The sequence below is a fragment of the Conger conger genome, chromosome 17 (assembly GCF_963514075.1).
Source record: "Conger conger chromosome 17, fConCon1.1, whole genome shotgun sequence".
NCBI classification, from domain to species: Eukaryota; Metazoa; Chordata; class Actinopteri; order Anguilliformes; family Congridae; genus Conger; species Conger conger.
The window spans coordinates 12,832,122-12,845,802 of NC_083776.1; positions in this window are offsets into that span (position 1 = coordinate 12,832,122).

Here is a 13,681-nt window from a genome sequence, read left to right on the forward strand (position 1 = left end):
TATACGTATATACAGAATGTGTATATATTTTATACAATGTATTTGTGTATGTACACAGAAGTACACACAGTAGGACCTCACAGATAACGACACTCTGGGAATGAGAATCAAATCATATTATTTATGCAAAGTCAGTTTTAACATTTACAGACCTTATATTAACAACAGAATGTTATTAAAAATGCTATTATTGTATTAACAATATCATACAATTTATTACATAGACTATTGATTTTAACTACATTAACTATCCTATTTGTATTGAGTTTGACATTTTTATTGAAATTTTAGCTTAGTTTTAGTTAAGTGTTAAGTGTTAGTAGGATAGTTAGCTCATCCTTATTTGAAAAGCTCATATCTTGACTTGTAGTTGTCATTGGTCTGGTTTACCTTATTGGGAACAGGTATAATTCATTTTGTCATTCATCATGACTGACAATGATGTATAAAGGTTCATGGGCTGCTGTGTGGATCATTCGGTTAAGGCACCATGCTGTGGTGCATGGATGAACCCCAAGGTCTCCGAATCGAATGCCGTGGTAGCTCCATAGGAGGCAATGTGCCATTCCCGCTTGTGTTGCACAGGGTGGCTTCTGTCAGCCCGAGTTCTTCTAGCAACCCCGCTGGTTTGCACTCTAGCTGCATATGAGTGGTCTTCCTCCGCTCTCTGCAGGTTTGACAGAGGATCGTAGAGAAACAGGTACAGAGGAAAGGGTTTTATACTCTTCCGTGTACACTGTAGTGGGGCTCACTCATGAATGTAGCTGGGGATTATTAGAAATTCTAAATTGGAGTGTAAATTGGATAAATTGTTTTGAAACGGAAAGGGAAAAATATTAACATAATATTTACAAATCAATCAAGAATATGAATTATTATTAATACATCATGCATGTACATTCAGTGACCACTTTATTAGGTATTTATTGGACTTATTTGTTTAACGTTTAACTTCTGCTGTTGTCGCCCTTCTACTTCAAGGTTTGACGTTGCGCATTCAGAGATGCTGTTCTGCATACCACTATTGTAACGTGTGTTTATTTTAGTTACTGTCACCTTCCTGTCAGCTTGAACCAGTCTGGCTATTCTTCCCAATTGTGATGTGTGGGCTGAAGAAAAACTGAACCTCTTGACTATGTCTTCATGCTTTTATGCATTGCATTGCTAGCACATGATTGGCTGATTAGATATTTGCATTACAAGCTGGTGTACAGGTCTACCTAATAATGTGGTCACTGACAGTATATACTATTATACCATGGCTTGGGGAAAAAAAAAATTCTGCGTGCATCATACTTATGTTTTTGATAGCCCACTGCATTCTACTATAACCAGAGGAATTATATTTTGCTAAGTTGGGGCTGTGTACATAATGGTTTTAGTTTGGTAATTGATTAAATGTTTTTAAAATACCCTTTTAGTTATTTTTTGTCCTGTGCATTTTAGCTGTTGCCATGGTATAAGAGCTAAAATACACTCCATGCCTGTGCACATACAAGAATGAATTACACTTGCATTCTTGTATATGCCTGGCATGTCAAGGTTTGCATCTTACTTATAATACTATATAAGCAATGAGCATACAGTAAGTCTGGGATAAAGATGTATTTTTTCTTGATTTGGCTCTGTACTCCACAATTTGTATTCAAACAATTCACGTGCTAATATTAGTACTAAACATTTTGGTTTCACCATGCAGAAATTACATAACTTTTTGTACATACTCCCCCCATTTCAGGGTGCCGTAATATTTGGGACAAATTGCTTCACATTTGTTTTTGATTAGTCAGGTGTGTTCAACCCTTTCCTCAGTGAGGCATACAGTATCTAGTCTTGATTCAAGGCCTTTGATTCCCTTTGGAGTCTGTTATTGCCGTTTCTCAACCATAGTTGTGCGAACAAAAGTCAACAAATCCATTAAGAGGCTGTGAAATAAGAAAAAACAGAGACATAGGCCATACAATAGGCTTACCAAAATAAACTGTGTGGAACATCATTAAGAATAAAGAGAGCGCTGGTGAGCTCAGTAATTGCAAAGGGACTGGTTGGCCAGGGAAGACCTCTACAGTTGATGACAGCAGAATTCTTGCCGTAATGGGAAAAAAAAAACCCCTGACAGATCAGAAACACTCTTCAGCGGGCAGGCGTGGATGTGCCCGTGACTTATGTCTGCAGAATACTTCACAAAGAACTACAGAGGAAACCGTGCAAGATGAAAACTACTAGTTGGCTGCACGACAGGATCGCCAGGTTACAGCTTGCTAAGATTTAGCTACAAGTGTCTGCAGAGTTCTAGAGTGATGCCAAGAGCAAAGTTGTGAGGGCAAAATAAACGTCCCAAGATGCAAAGCGCAGAAAAAAACAAGTAAACATGGTGTTGGGGGCATTAGTCTGGGCTTGCATGGCTGCCACAGGTGCTGGCTCACTCGTCATTAATGATCTGCTAAAGTTCAACAAAATACCTCATCATACCGCTAGACCATTATCCCAAACATACACCGGTGCTCTCTTTCTTCTCAATTATGTTCCAAACAGGTTATTCTGGTAAGGCTATTGTTTGGCCTTTGCCTCTGACTGTTTCTTTCTTATTTCTCAGCCTCATAATGGTTTCCTTGGCTTTCTTTGGTTCAACTCATGTTGGCAAATGGCAACAGACTCCAAAGGTAATCAGAAGCCTGGAATCAAGACTAGATACAGAACACTCAGAAACACCTGTGAAGCCATTTGTCCCAAATGTTATGGTGCCCTGAAACGGGAGGACTATGTACAGCTTAAAAACTAAATGCCCGTAAATGCCCGTAAATAGAATGTGACAATATACACTTTATCCGCATATGGTTTCATTTCAAATCCAATGTGCAGGCGTACAGAGCCAAAACAACAGAAACTGTGCCATTGCCCAAATAACTGTGGACAAATCGGATGAAAATGACCGAAACTTTTTGTGTACAATGTTAAAGATGTCTACAGTGTTCTGGCTTGACATACAGTAGGCCTACTGCAGACTAACGTATAGCTGTGGGTCATAATAACTTCAAAGCCGGCAAAATATGGTGTGTCTATTTGAACTGATTATACAAACATGATATAATGTTTTGGACAATATGTACATTATTCCAAGTGTGTATGTACATTATTCCATTCCTCCAAGTGTGCCCCCACTAATGCACTGTAGTGTACAAGCATTGGAGGCTTTTTCTTATGCTGTCGGAGGGATCTGCCTCTTTCCGTACTTATGACTAGTGGCCAATTGGCCTCTAAGTGTTCCCTGCCATCACTGCCACTGGAAAATGCACACACTTCTGTGTTTAAAGTTTTATGCAAACACTTCAGCCATAGAATTTTCCTGTGGTCCTGCAATTGATGTGAGATTTTTTCCCCCAGAAATGTCACCAGCCTAAATGCTACACATGTCACCTCCATTTCCCCCACTCTCCCTCCGTCCTCAACCATAAGTGTATGTAGATTAGACCACCGGTAGCATATTCACTCTCTTGCTAGTCAGATTTTCCAGGCAAATTGAGATGCATAGTATTTGCCACTGAAATGATCAATTTGATGCGAATGGCGGGGGCCGTGTGCGTGTGGTGAATCGGGGCCTGACAGGCAAACAGAGGGAATTGACAGAGAGCTCCGTAATCACGACTAGAATCGACTGGGCTTATTGATCCAGAGCTCCTATAATCCCCTTCACATAACACAAGTAATTTCATGTAATGCCTGTAATAACTGTGCATTTGTACTGAAGGAGCCACCAGGGGCTTTGTATCTAATGGAGAGGTGAAGGCCCTCCAGAAGAACCCAGGCTTCAATACAAATACAGCTTTTATTTCTTTCTCATATTTTGAAAAGGATAAAAAAAACCCAGATAAACAGAACTGAAATTTCAAAGAAAATAAGATTTTAATTGTCCCTGTTTTCTGTGCGTTCTCTCTGTCTGTGAATTGTAGGGCAAATGGAGTTTGCAACCAACAACAGATAAAAATCAATGTGTCACAATACCCGAGTCGTATTTTAAAATCTAACCTTTTCATTTACTTTTTTTTTTTTACTATATTTTTTTACAACTGGCGAAAAAAAAATTAAATAAACCGCAGTTGAATAAATGTTATTTCATTTGCAGCTAATATTTATTTGAACTTTTATGTTCAAATCCATCTCCAACAAATAAAATGTCATGATAAACAAAAAACTAAACATTTGTTTAAAAAAAACATTTGTTTGTTGACACTAATAATATAATAATAATAATAATAATAATAATAATAATAATAATAATAATAAGGGTTTATTTCCTAAAAAGTCTGCTAAACGCACAGTTTACAACACCATCATCCTTATATTCATCACACTAATTGTGATTGTACTTGCTGCCTTTCATCACATGATCTCAAAGCATTTCACAGTGAAGGTGGACCTCTTCAGCCACCATAGGCCTATAGAGCTGTACCGACCTCGGTGATGCACTGTTGCCATAGTGGCTTGCTGCTTATGATGAGTGAGACACCCAGCCTTATGGACCAGGTTGTGATCTGAAATGTAGACAAAACAATAGTTTGTTGAACATTTGTAGACAAAGCGACAAGGATTATTTGTTTCCTGTAATTAGCTATAGGGTATTTGGCTGGGATTTTTTTAAAACTCTAAAACCAATAAGCTAGCAAGGTTAGGGATGTTGGCAATAAGGCTGTACTGTACTCAAATGTTACTGTTCCTGTATGCTATTTTAATTTTGGCAGACGCATGAAAGGTATTTTCAGAAAGATTACTTGTATTAGCTGAAAAGTGTGATGCAACGTAATTGTAGACTATTCCCTGTAGCTCTTCTCTTGGCTGACCTCTACTGAAAATCACTCCACATCTGCCTTCAGATCTGAATCCATATCTCCATACCAGGCTAAAATGATATAACTGTGTAATAAGGAAAACATTAGGGAAATATACCCTTTTTTTTCAGACTTACTGAGACTTAGACAAAATGTTCAATTTCATTTTCATTTTTGTGCATTCACTCGCTCAATTTCCATGTTACCATAAGCATGAAGACTTGAAGCCAGTTGAAGTCACTAGCCTACCTCCTTCAAAGTGAAGAAATACACCTTACAGAAACTCCGAAGCTGTCTTATTTACACAAGGTTCGGTACCTGTGCAATTTGCTGATCCTCTCTATGCTTTACCTGACATATCTACAGTTCTTCAGGGCATACGGAGATGAGAAACTGTCACTGATCTTTGATTCACTCACACCCCATTGCAGTTTCAGCATCTATAAGCATGCAACACTTGTTTGGCATCTTGAACAATGTTGTTAAACCAATGACAATTCACTTTCCTTATCCGCTGTAATCGACTACTTGCGTATATTGATACATTGTACTGATTGATGAGACATACTTCTCACATATTTCTAAACTGATAAGCCAAGGATCATATATATATATATATATATATATATATATATATATATATATATATATATATTTTTTTTAGATTAAGCCTACATGATCTTTTAGAGGACTGATTCTTAAATGCAAGTTAAGAATGCTAAAGATTACAAAATAAAGTATGCGCGCGAAACATCTTTGGTTTGGTTTGTGGGTATGTATCAATGTTTCAAATGCAGGACCTCGTGGAGTTGAGCACTTTTTTTCCCTCTCCCTCCTGGCCGGCGACCGTGGCGTCAAGGACAGGGAATGTTCCGGCTGCGATTACCAGCGCGAAGGATGGCAGCCCCAGGTCTCACACTTGTGACATTCTTCCAGTTTTAAACGCGTTCCCCGCTCATCGATCATTGCATTGGCTTATCAAAGCCCTGCAAGGCCTGCTCATTAATACCTAGTCCAGGCTGCTGGCTTCTATACGTCATTGTCTTGCTCTGGAGACGAGCTAATCACTCAGCTATTATCAGTCAGCCAGCAGCAGGCAGGTGATGGCGTCTGACAGCAGAGAATCATGGGAGAGTGGCGGAGGTTAAACGGGGCTGACAGTCCCGATAATGATGATTCGGCTATAAATTAAGATGTGATGATAAAAGCCGGCGGTGGAAAAACACGGCACCCCCTGGCCCCCGGGGGCAGGATTTGCCTTTAACTGCTGCTCCTTTTTGTGCCTTTCACCGCTAGTTAAACGCGGCCCCAACATTTCTCAGGCCCAAGCAAAAAAAAAAAAAAAAAAAACACAAAAAAAAAACAACATTTTTCTCCTCCTTGTCTGGGTTCCTTGTACAAAAAAAAAAAAAAAACTGAACCGGCGCCAGAGAAAGTCAGAGGCGGGGATGGAGCGGGTTTGGAAGTGAAATGGGTTTTAATCAGTCGGGCACCACCTTGACAGCCTCTGTTAAAGACCCGCTGGTGTAAATCTGCACCAGATTTTCACTACTGTCAATATCTCTCCCCCAGATAGGGCTGATAGGGGGAGGCTGGAAGACTGTGAGCGACCGCGATTCAGTCGGAGAAAAGACGGCGTTTTATCTGATCGCGGCGCGCGAGTTTTCATATGTGTGTTTTAACTCAGAGGGGCATTGCGTAAAAAAAAAACCCAACGTGTTTCGCATGAAAGTGATTGGCGCGTCAGTTATCTGTTTAGTTTATATTTAAGAGCAAAAGAAAAGGTTACTGATCTAATGCAAAGTTCCTTTATCTTGTTTTCTGTGTCTTTTGAGCATGTTGCGCTGTGTCCGTGTTTCCATTTAATCAAGGGGACGACGGGCTTGCTTGTCATCTGCTTCATTTCTGTTAGTGGCTCATTGAAAGTCATGGTGGTCTCAGGCCAAATGCAAGATGAAGGGGGAAAAACTGCCACTGCATTCTGGCTATTATTAATATTAGAAATCCATTTTTATTTTGAAGTGTGGATTCAAATGGAAATTATTTTCCAGATGAGGGCTGCAAGACAGCTGGTCTTTATTATTCAAATTTTGTGTCAAGACTTGCACCGGCCAACGATTCAGCAAGCCTTTCCATTTACCTGATTATTTGTGTGTGTGTGTGTGTGTGTGTGTGTGTGTGTGTGTGTGTGCGTGTGTGTGTGTGCACGCATATGTGTGTGTGCGTGCATGTGTGTATGTGTCTGTGTGTATTGTGTGTGTAGTATTTGTGTAGTATGTGTGTGTTTACAGGCCTGTGTTTTTTATATGCATGCTTCTGTGTGTGTGTGTGTGTGTGTGTGCGCGCATGTATTTGTGTCTATGTGTACTGTGTGTGTGTATTATGTGTGTGTCTACGGGCCTGTATTTTTTTAATGCATGCATGCATGTGTGCGTGTGTGTGTGTGTGCGCATGTGTTCGTGTCTGTGTGTACTGTGTGTGTGTGAGTGCGTGTGTGTGTACTTGTGCCTGTGCTTACTGCACACGTTTCAGAGGCTGCATGTTTCAGCGTGCACCCTCATGATGCGTCAGTGCAGTGATGGAACAGACCTGCTGGCCTGCGCCTGTGTGTTTGTTTTTTTTCCTGCGCGCGACAGTGTGTGTGTGTTTGTGCACATGCGTCTGTATATTTGTGCATGGTGCCAAAAGGTTATTTCCATTTCCTGTACTCCTGGCTTGGTCTTTGGAGAGGTCAGGGGTTAAAATGACAGAAAGCCGACAGAAAGATGGCCCCTTTTCACGGTCCGCACATCTGACGGAAAATACCCGGAGTGTCATCTTCCGCACCAGCAGCCTTAGGCCCTGCCTGGCCTGACACGACTCGTCTGCTCCTGACCAAACTGACCCCGGCTCGGCCCCCGGGCCTTCTCTGGGAGAGCTTACATAACCGCAAATCAATTACCCAGCATGCTTTTCTTCACTTTACTACCTCTTACCTTCATTTAATGTTTAAAAAGACTGCATCCAACCCAGCACATCTCATTTCCTTACTGGTGCAGTGGTTCCCTCCACTGGCTGCCTGTCATGGCTCGCATCAAATTCAAAACACTGGTGCTAGCCTTCCAAGAAGTTAAGGGGTCTTCCTCAGCTTACCTACAAAAAATCAACAGACCCTACACCCCTGCCAGACCTCTTCGTTCAGCCTCCACAGGCAGCTTGGCACCTCCCCCTCTCCGAACTTCTACCTCACGCTCACGACTACTGTCTGTTCTGGCTCCACGGTGGTAGAACGAACTCCCCGTTGAGGTCAGAACTGTAGAATCTCTTCCCACCTTCAAGCGCAAACTGAAGATGCACCTCTTCAAGCAGCACCTCTCCCCGTCCCCATCTCCCTGTGAACCTTAATTGTTGTCTTTCTGTGATTAACTTTTTTGTGTATCAGTATTTTTAGTTTGGTTAGGTAAGTAGTGTTTGGGGTTTGGTCATACTTTTGCATTGTTTGTTTGTTTGTTTGTTTGTTTAAAACATTTTTTTTAAATTAATGTAAATTAAAAAAAATATATATATCAAATAGGCCCTGGTCCTTATCTTTGTTGTGCAGGTAGCAGTTGAAATTGTACTTCCCTCTAGGGTCTTTCAGCGCTCTTATCCCTGGTTATGGGTATGTACTTTGTTGTACGTCGCTCTGGTCAGTAATGCTGGGGGTTTGTCATGGGTAATCTTTGCTGGAGTGGGGGGGGAGATGGAGTAGTCACAAATCTGTTGGAAAGCTGAATAAATCAGTTTTTTAATGTTAATTTTTTTAATGGATCTCATGTGCAGCAGTTGGAAGGATTGAAATAACACATGCAACTGTAGCAACAATAGGCCTACTATTGTGCTTGAAGTTTCAAATAAATGAGGTCCCCTTGCAAAATGAATTTTGATCTCAATGGGGAAGCCTATTCCTCGTTTATGGCTCCATAGGAACAAACCATGAGTGAAATGGCGTACATCTGTCCATCGTGGAAAGACTGAGCATGTTTGTTTGCCTGTAATTTAATAAAACGTTGTTAGAAATGGAGCATGACTGAAATAAAACATGGTTAGCCTACGTATGTCTGCTTTTTTAAGTTTGCAATTAGCTATTGTTAAAATGCCTAGGTCTGTAGCCTACACACAACACCGTAAGCTACATTAAGGTTTACATCAAAAAACATTACAGAAAGCATTCCGTGGAGTGCTATTGCAGAAATGCGAAACCGTGTGAAAATAATGGAATACATGGCCCCCGCGACTTACCCTGCTGAAAAAAACAGCTCAAGCTAGGTTTTGAAACAGCTGGTAGTTGTTTGACCAGTTCAGACCAGCTCCATACTCAACATGGTTTGACCAGCTCAAACTGGTTTTGTAACGGCTGGTAGCTGGCAAATTCAAGCTGGTCATATCATAGAGTCAGTTAGTACTAGCCTACTACTTACCTCTATCTGCACCCCAGTATATCCCAATCACATCATGCAGTCATCATCTTTATTCCGCTTAAATTTGGGGGGGTTTTATTGGGGGGGTTATTTGGCCTGTTTTGTAATATAAGTTATGCCCATGCACTAATGTACTGTATGTGTTGCTATTAGGAATGTCAGCCTACTAAAAAAAAAAAAAAAGCTCTCTTTTCCATTAAATTCAGTTAATTAGTATATAAACTTGGAAACCTTGACCACCTAAATGGAATATTAAAAAACATATTCCTGGGAATCCAGTGGTAGTTGAAGCACTGCTTCTGACCTTCTGTCCTTGACCATGTTAATTGGGTGGCCGTTGATGCAGTCCAGATTGTAACCGAGTTGGTAAGTGCTTTTCCATGCAGTCAGTGCTGCTGACTGAAACCCTGGAGCCCTTTGAAACCAACGGGGCTGCCATTTCAGCTGAGTCTGACGGGTCATTGGAAGTTTGCCCGTCGCCGTTTTTGTTTAGCTGACTAATGGCAGCGATGGAAGAATCGTCCGCTTGCAGATGATAGGCTGTAGAGTAGTCTCACTACCCTCATACAAAAAGCACTGTTCACCATGCAGAAGGGGCACTTTTTATGGTCGCGATTCCCTGCGCATTATAACTTACAGCCAAACTGTACACATAAATGCCATTCACGTGAAAAATTCACATTAAACGGCGCATTAAAAGACACGTTAATTTAAAAATGAGTCTAACGTGATTTTTCTCTCTTCCTCCCTCCTTTTCTTTCACTTTATTTCCCCACTTACCCAGAATATTTTGACCCAGCGGGTCGCTTGTGTAATCATAGTCTCACAGGTGGTTGCTGGGGTAGCGGACATTGAGGACGGGGGCCCGGGGCCCACCACGATGTCTAATAATCACCCGCGGAAAAGGAGCCTGGAATCTGAATGCTAACAATGCCTTTGGCGTAATTACTGGATTAATAATTTTATTATATCACAGCTCCGTGGGGAGCCGTGGTGAGGACATTTTGTAGGAGATCTGCGGTTTTCAGATACTTTCTAAATGCCTCATTAAAAGTGTGCAAGAGGTCAGAAAACTTCATTATATTTTCACTCGATGGAAATTACCAGACGATAAAAAGGAAACATCTAGAAGGAATCCGTCAGCAAATGACAGTGGCATCGTAGAATGGCCAGCACTTCGTGCAATTCTGCACGGACGCACAGCCAGCCCCCCAAAAGGGGCCCCAGACTGACTATGCAGTGATGATAATAATATACATATAAAAAATTACATATTTCAGAAAAGCCTCTTACTGTGTTTCATATTGCTATTGTGTGGGGATGGGAAAGTATAATGATATTATCAAGGGAAATTATTATTTTTTCAACTTGATGGGATTCCATTGACAAATTCATATATTCGCTGACCTTTTATCCCCATTTTTTTCTTTTTCTTTGCTTTTTTCTCTATTATTCTTCTTTTCATTCTTTCTCTGGGTTTTTCTTTCTCTCTTACTTTCTTTCTTCTTCATGTATAAAAGGGTCATTTTTACAATTTGTTTAAATTTGCTGCAACTTTCTCCATCCATTCCCTGAGATTAGAAAGGTGATAAACCAGCTCTCGTGCCCTTGTCTCTAAATAAGTTAAGCTAAAACACACAATCCAGGCTCGGCCATGGCAATCACTGCTTTGCAAACGAGCCAGCTTGTGACCCTGTGTCTCTTCAGTGCAGTTGTATACTATTTTTACCAAAGGCTGTTCATCGGTGGGAAAGCCAATCTAACGTGTGTCAGATCATATGTGACTGAACATCATAAAGAGCATGTCTTTGGGACCCGTTAGGCTAAGGGGCTTTTGGGGTCATGTTACTGATTAAGCGACGCCAGAAAAGGGCACTGTCAACAAGGGCATGCCCCGTGGCACAAAGCAGTAGCAGCCCAAACCGAAAGTTTAAAAAAATACCCCGGACTTGTAATTGCTCCCAGGGTCTTTCAAAAGCGATCTCTGTGGTCTCTTCAAATCTACAGTCCAAGAGTGGGAGAAGAAAGTGACATTTTAATGCAAGCCCCTACACCCCCCCCCCCCCCCCCCCCCATCCCCACGAGACAAGGGGGTGATTTTATATTCATGCGATGCAGATTAATCAAGTGGCCTTGCGTTGCTAAGGGCTAGCTGCCATTCTCCCTGCCGTTCTGCATATTTGCATATTACTGCAGGCCCCGTCTTTAATTTCCTACAGGAGAAGATAATGATCACGGTGTTTAAACAGAGGGTGGTCATTGTCACGACAGTGCTGATATTTCAGATGTGGGGAGATGACAGCAAATTGCTGATTAATGCCCTGCCGAGTGAATTCTGCACTCATTACGAGCAGAGATGGGGGGCGGGGGGTGGGGGAGAGGGCTAGGGAGAGGCTGAAGCCCTGGGAAGATTTGTAGATTTATTTGATTTTATTTTGGTTATTAATATGACAAACCATCTGTGAAATACAATTTGTGTCACAGACAGGCGCGGCGATATCCCCTGACCCAGATCACAAAGAAGAGCCGTGCGATGGAGGAAATAATGAGGTGAACCTGAGAGACACAGGTGAGCCTCGTAACTCCCTCTCGTTTTAAAAAATCTCAACGGAGTGATTTCAGGAATCCTACAGGGCATGTCAGCTTGTTGTGGTACAGGACAGATGTACATCAGTATAGCCAGAAGAGGCAGTTGAACATTTATGCAATATGTTATGGCACAAGCTTAATTTATTTTTTAATCAGTGAATAATCATGAATCCAGTGACTTTCTGTCAGATATCTGCATGAGATTTGCATTACTTTAGTCTATATGGAATCTTCTCAAGATCCTTAAGAAGTGTTGTGGTCCGTTGACTATTTCTTGGTTGCTTCTGAGATATGCTTGTTGTCATTGTCTGGCTGAACGATGTTTTCACCCAAGTTTGCACATCCTGCTGGAGAACTAGGTTTTTATCTAAAATGTCTTGGTACAGTACTTGCTGGATTTCATGCTTCCGTTGACCTTACCAGGATCATTCAATGCAAAACAGTCGCATAATATAAGATTTCACCATGATTATCTTTTAAAAAGAAACTCTTCTCATAGCTAACCCATTGCTGGTGCATTCCGGGCACCAAGTTGAACGTGAGATATCAATGCGGTTTAGCGAAACTGCAAACACTACATTTAGTTGTTTGTCCTCAACAGAGCAAAAGTTCCAAAGGCCTATTGTTGTGGAGGCCTGACCGTAAAAATTGGAGAAGTTGTGTCCGCAAGATTCAACCAAGTTTTCTCCAACTGTGGTCCATGAATCAATCCATGAAGGAACATGAAATTGGAATTGACTGGAATGAGGCTACATGAAAATCCATATTACACTGCAAAATCATTTAAAAACTATCCTATTATTACCTATCTATTTACATGGATACCGTTAACATGCTGTGGTGATTGCATACAGTAATCATAATTATATAAATCTATGTTATTATGAAGATTGCATTCTTGATTGTATCCAAGAAACCAAGGGAACCAGGAACATTTACAAAGTGTAGATATACCAATGGATTTCATTGGGTTTTTTTTGTTTTACATTTTTTATTTACTTGCCATTCTTGTGTTTGCTTTAAAAAAATATCAACATTTTTTTTATTTTATTGTATGGCTTGCCTGTACATGTACTGATCTCATCACTATGCTAAGTTACATTGTGTTGCATAATTTTCTATTTTTTACCAGTTATTTTACGGTATGTACTTGTATGTGGGGTGGCCTGTAGCGTAGTGGTTAAAGTACATGACTGAGACCCACAAAGTCTGTGGTTCAATCCCCGGTGTAGCCACAATAAGATCCACACAGCCGTTGGGCCCTTGAGCAAGGCCGTTAAACTGCATTGGAAGATTGTCTCCTGCTTAGTCTAATCCACTGTACGTCGCTCTGGATAAGAGCGTCTGCCGAATGCCATTCATGTAATGTAAAGTATGTGCTTGGTGTTATGGGGGAAGGACAAGCACAAAGGAAGGTGAACTGTTGATGGATAGTGCCATAAAATAACAAGCAGGTCTGGTGAACGCCTGTGCTATTGCCAAATAGACGAAAATTATTATTTTAAGCACCACTCTAAAGTAAACTAAAAAATCTTGACATCATAGCATAAAAACAATAGATAGTCTATAGGACAATCTAGATTTATGTATTTTTAGCTAAAAATGAATCATTTATTGTATATTGATCGCAATGTTCCCATTCTGTAAGAACAACCTGCGGATTTTGTGAAGGAAAAAGTCTCGGTTTCAGTTTGACAGCGTTTGTGAGCACGTTTTAGAGACAATGTGCCAAAAACAAGACAATCCACTTGATTAGAGGTGAGTGCGTTTTATTTGCAGTTCTCCTGCTGAGGGAAAACGGGCTCCACTGGAACAGAAGGGCCTGGA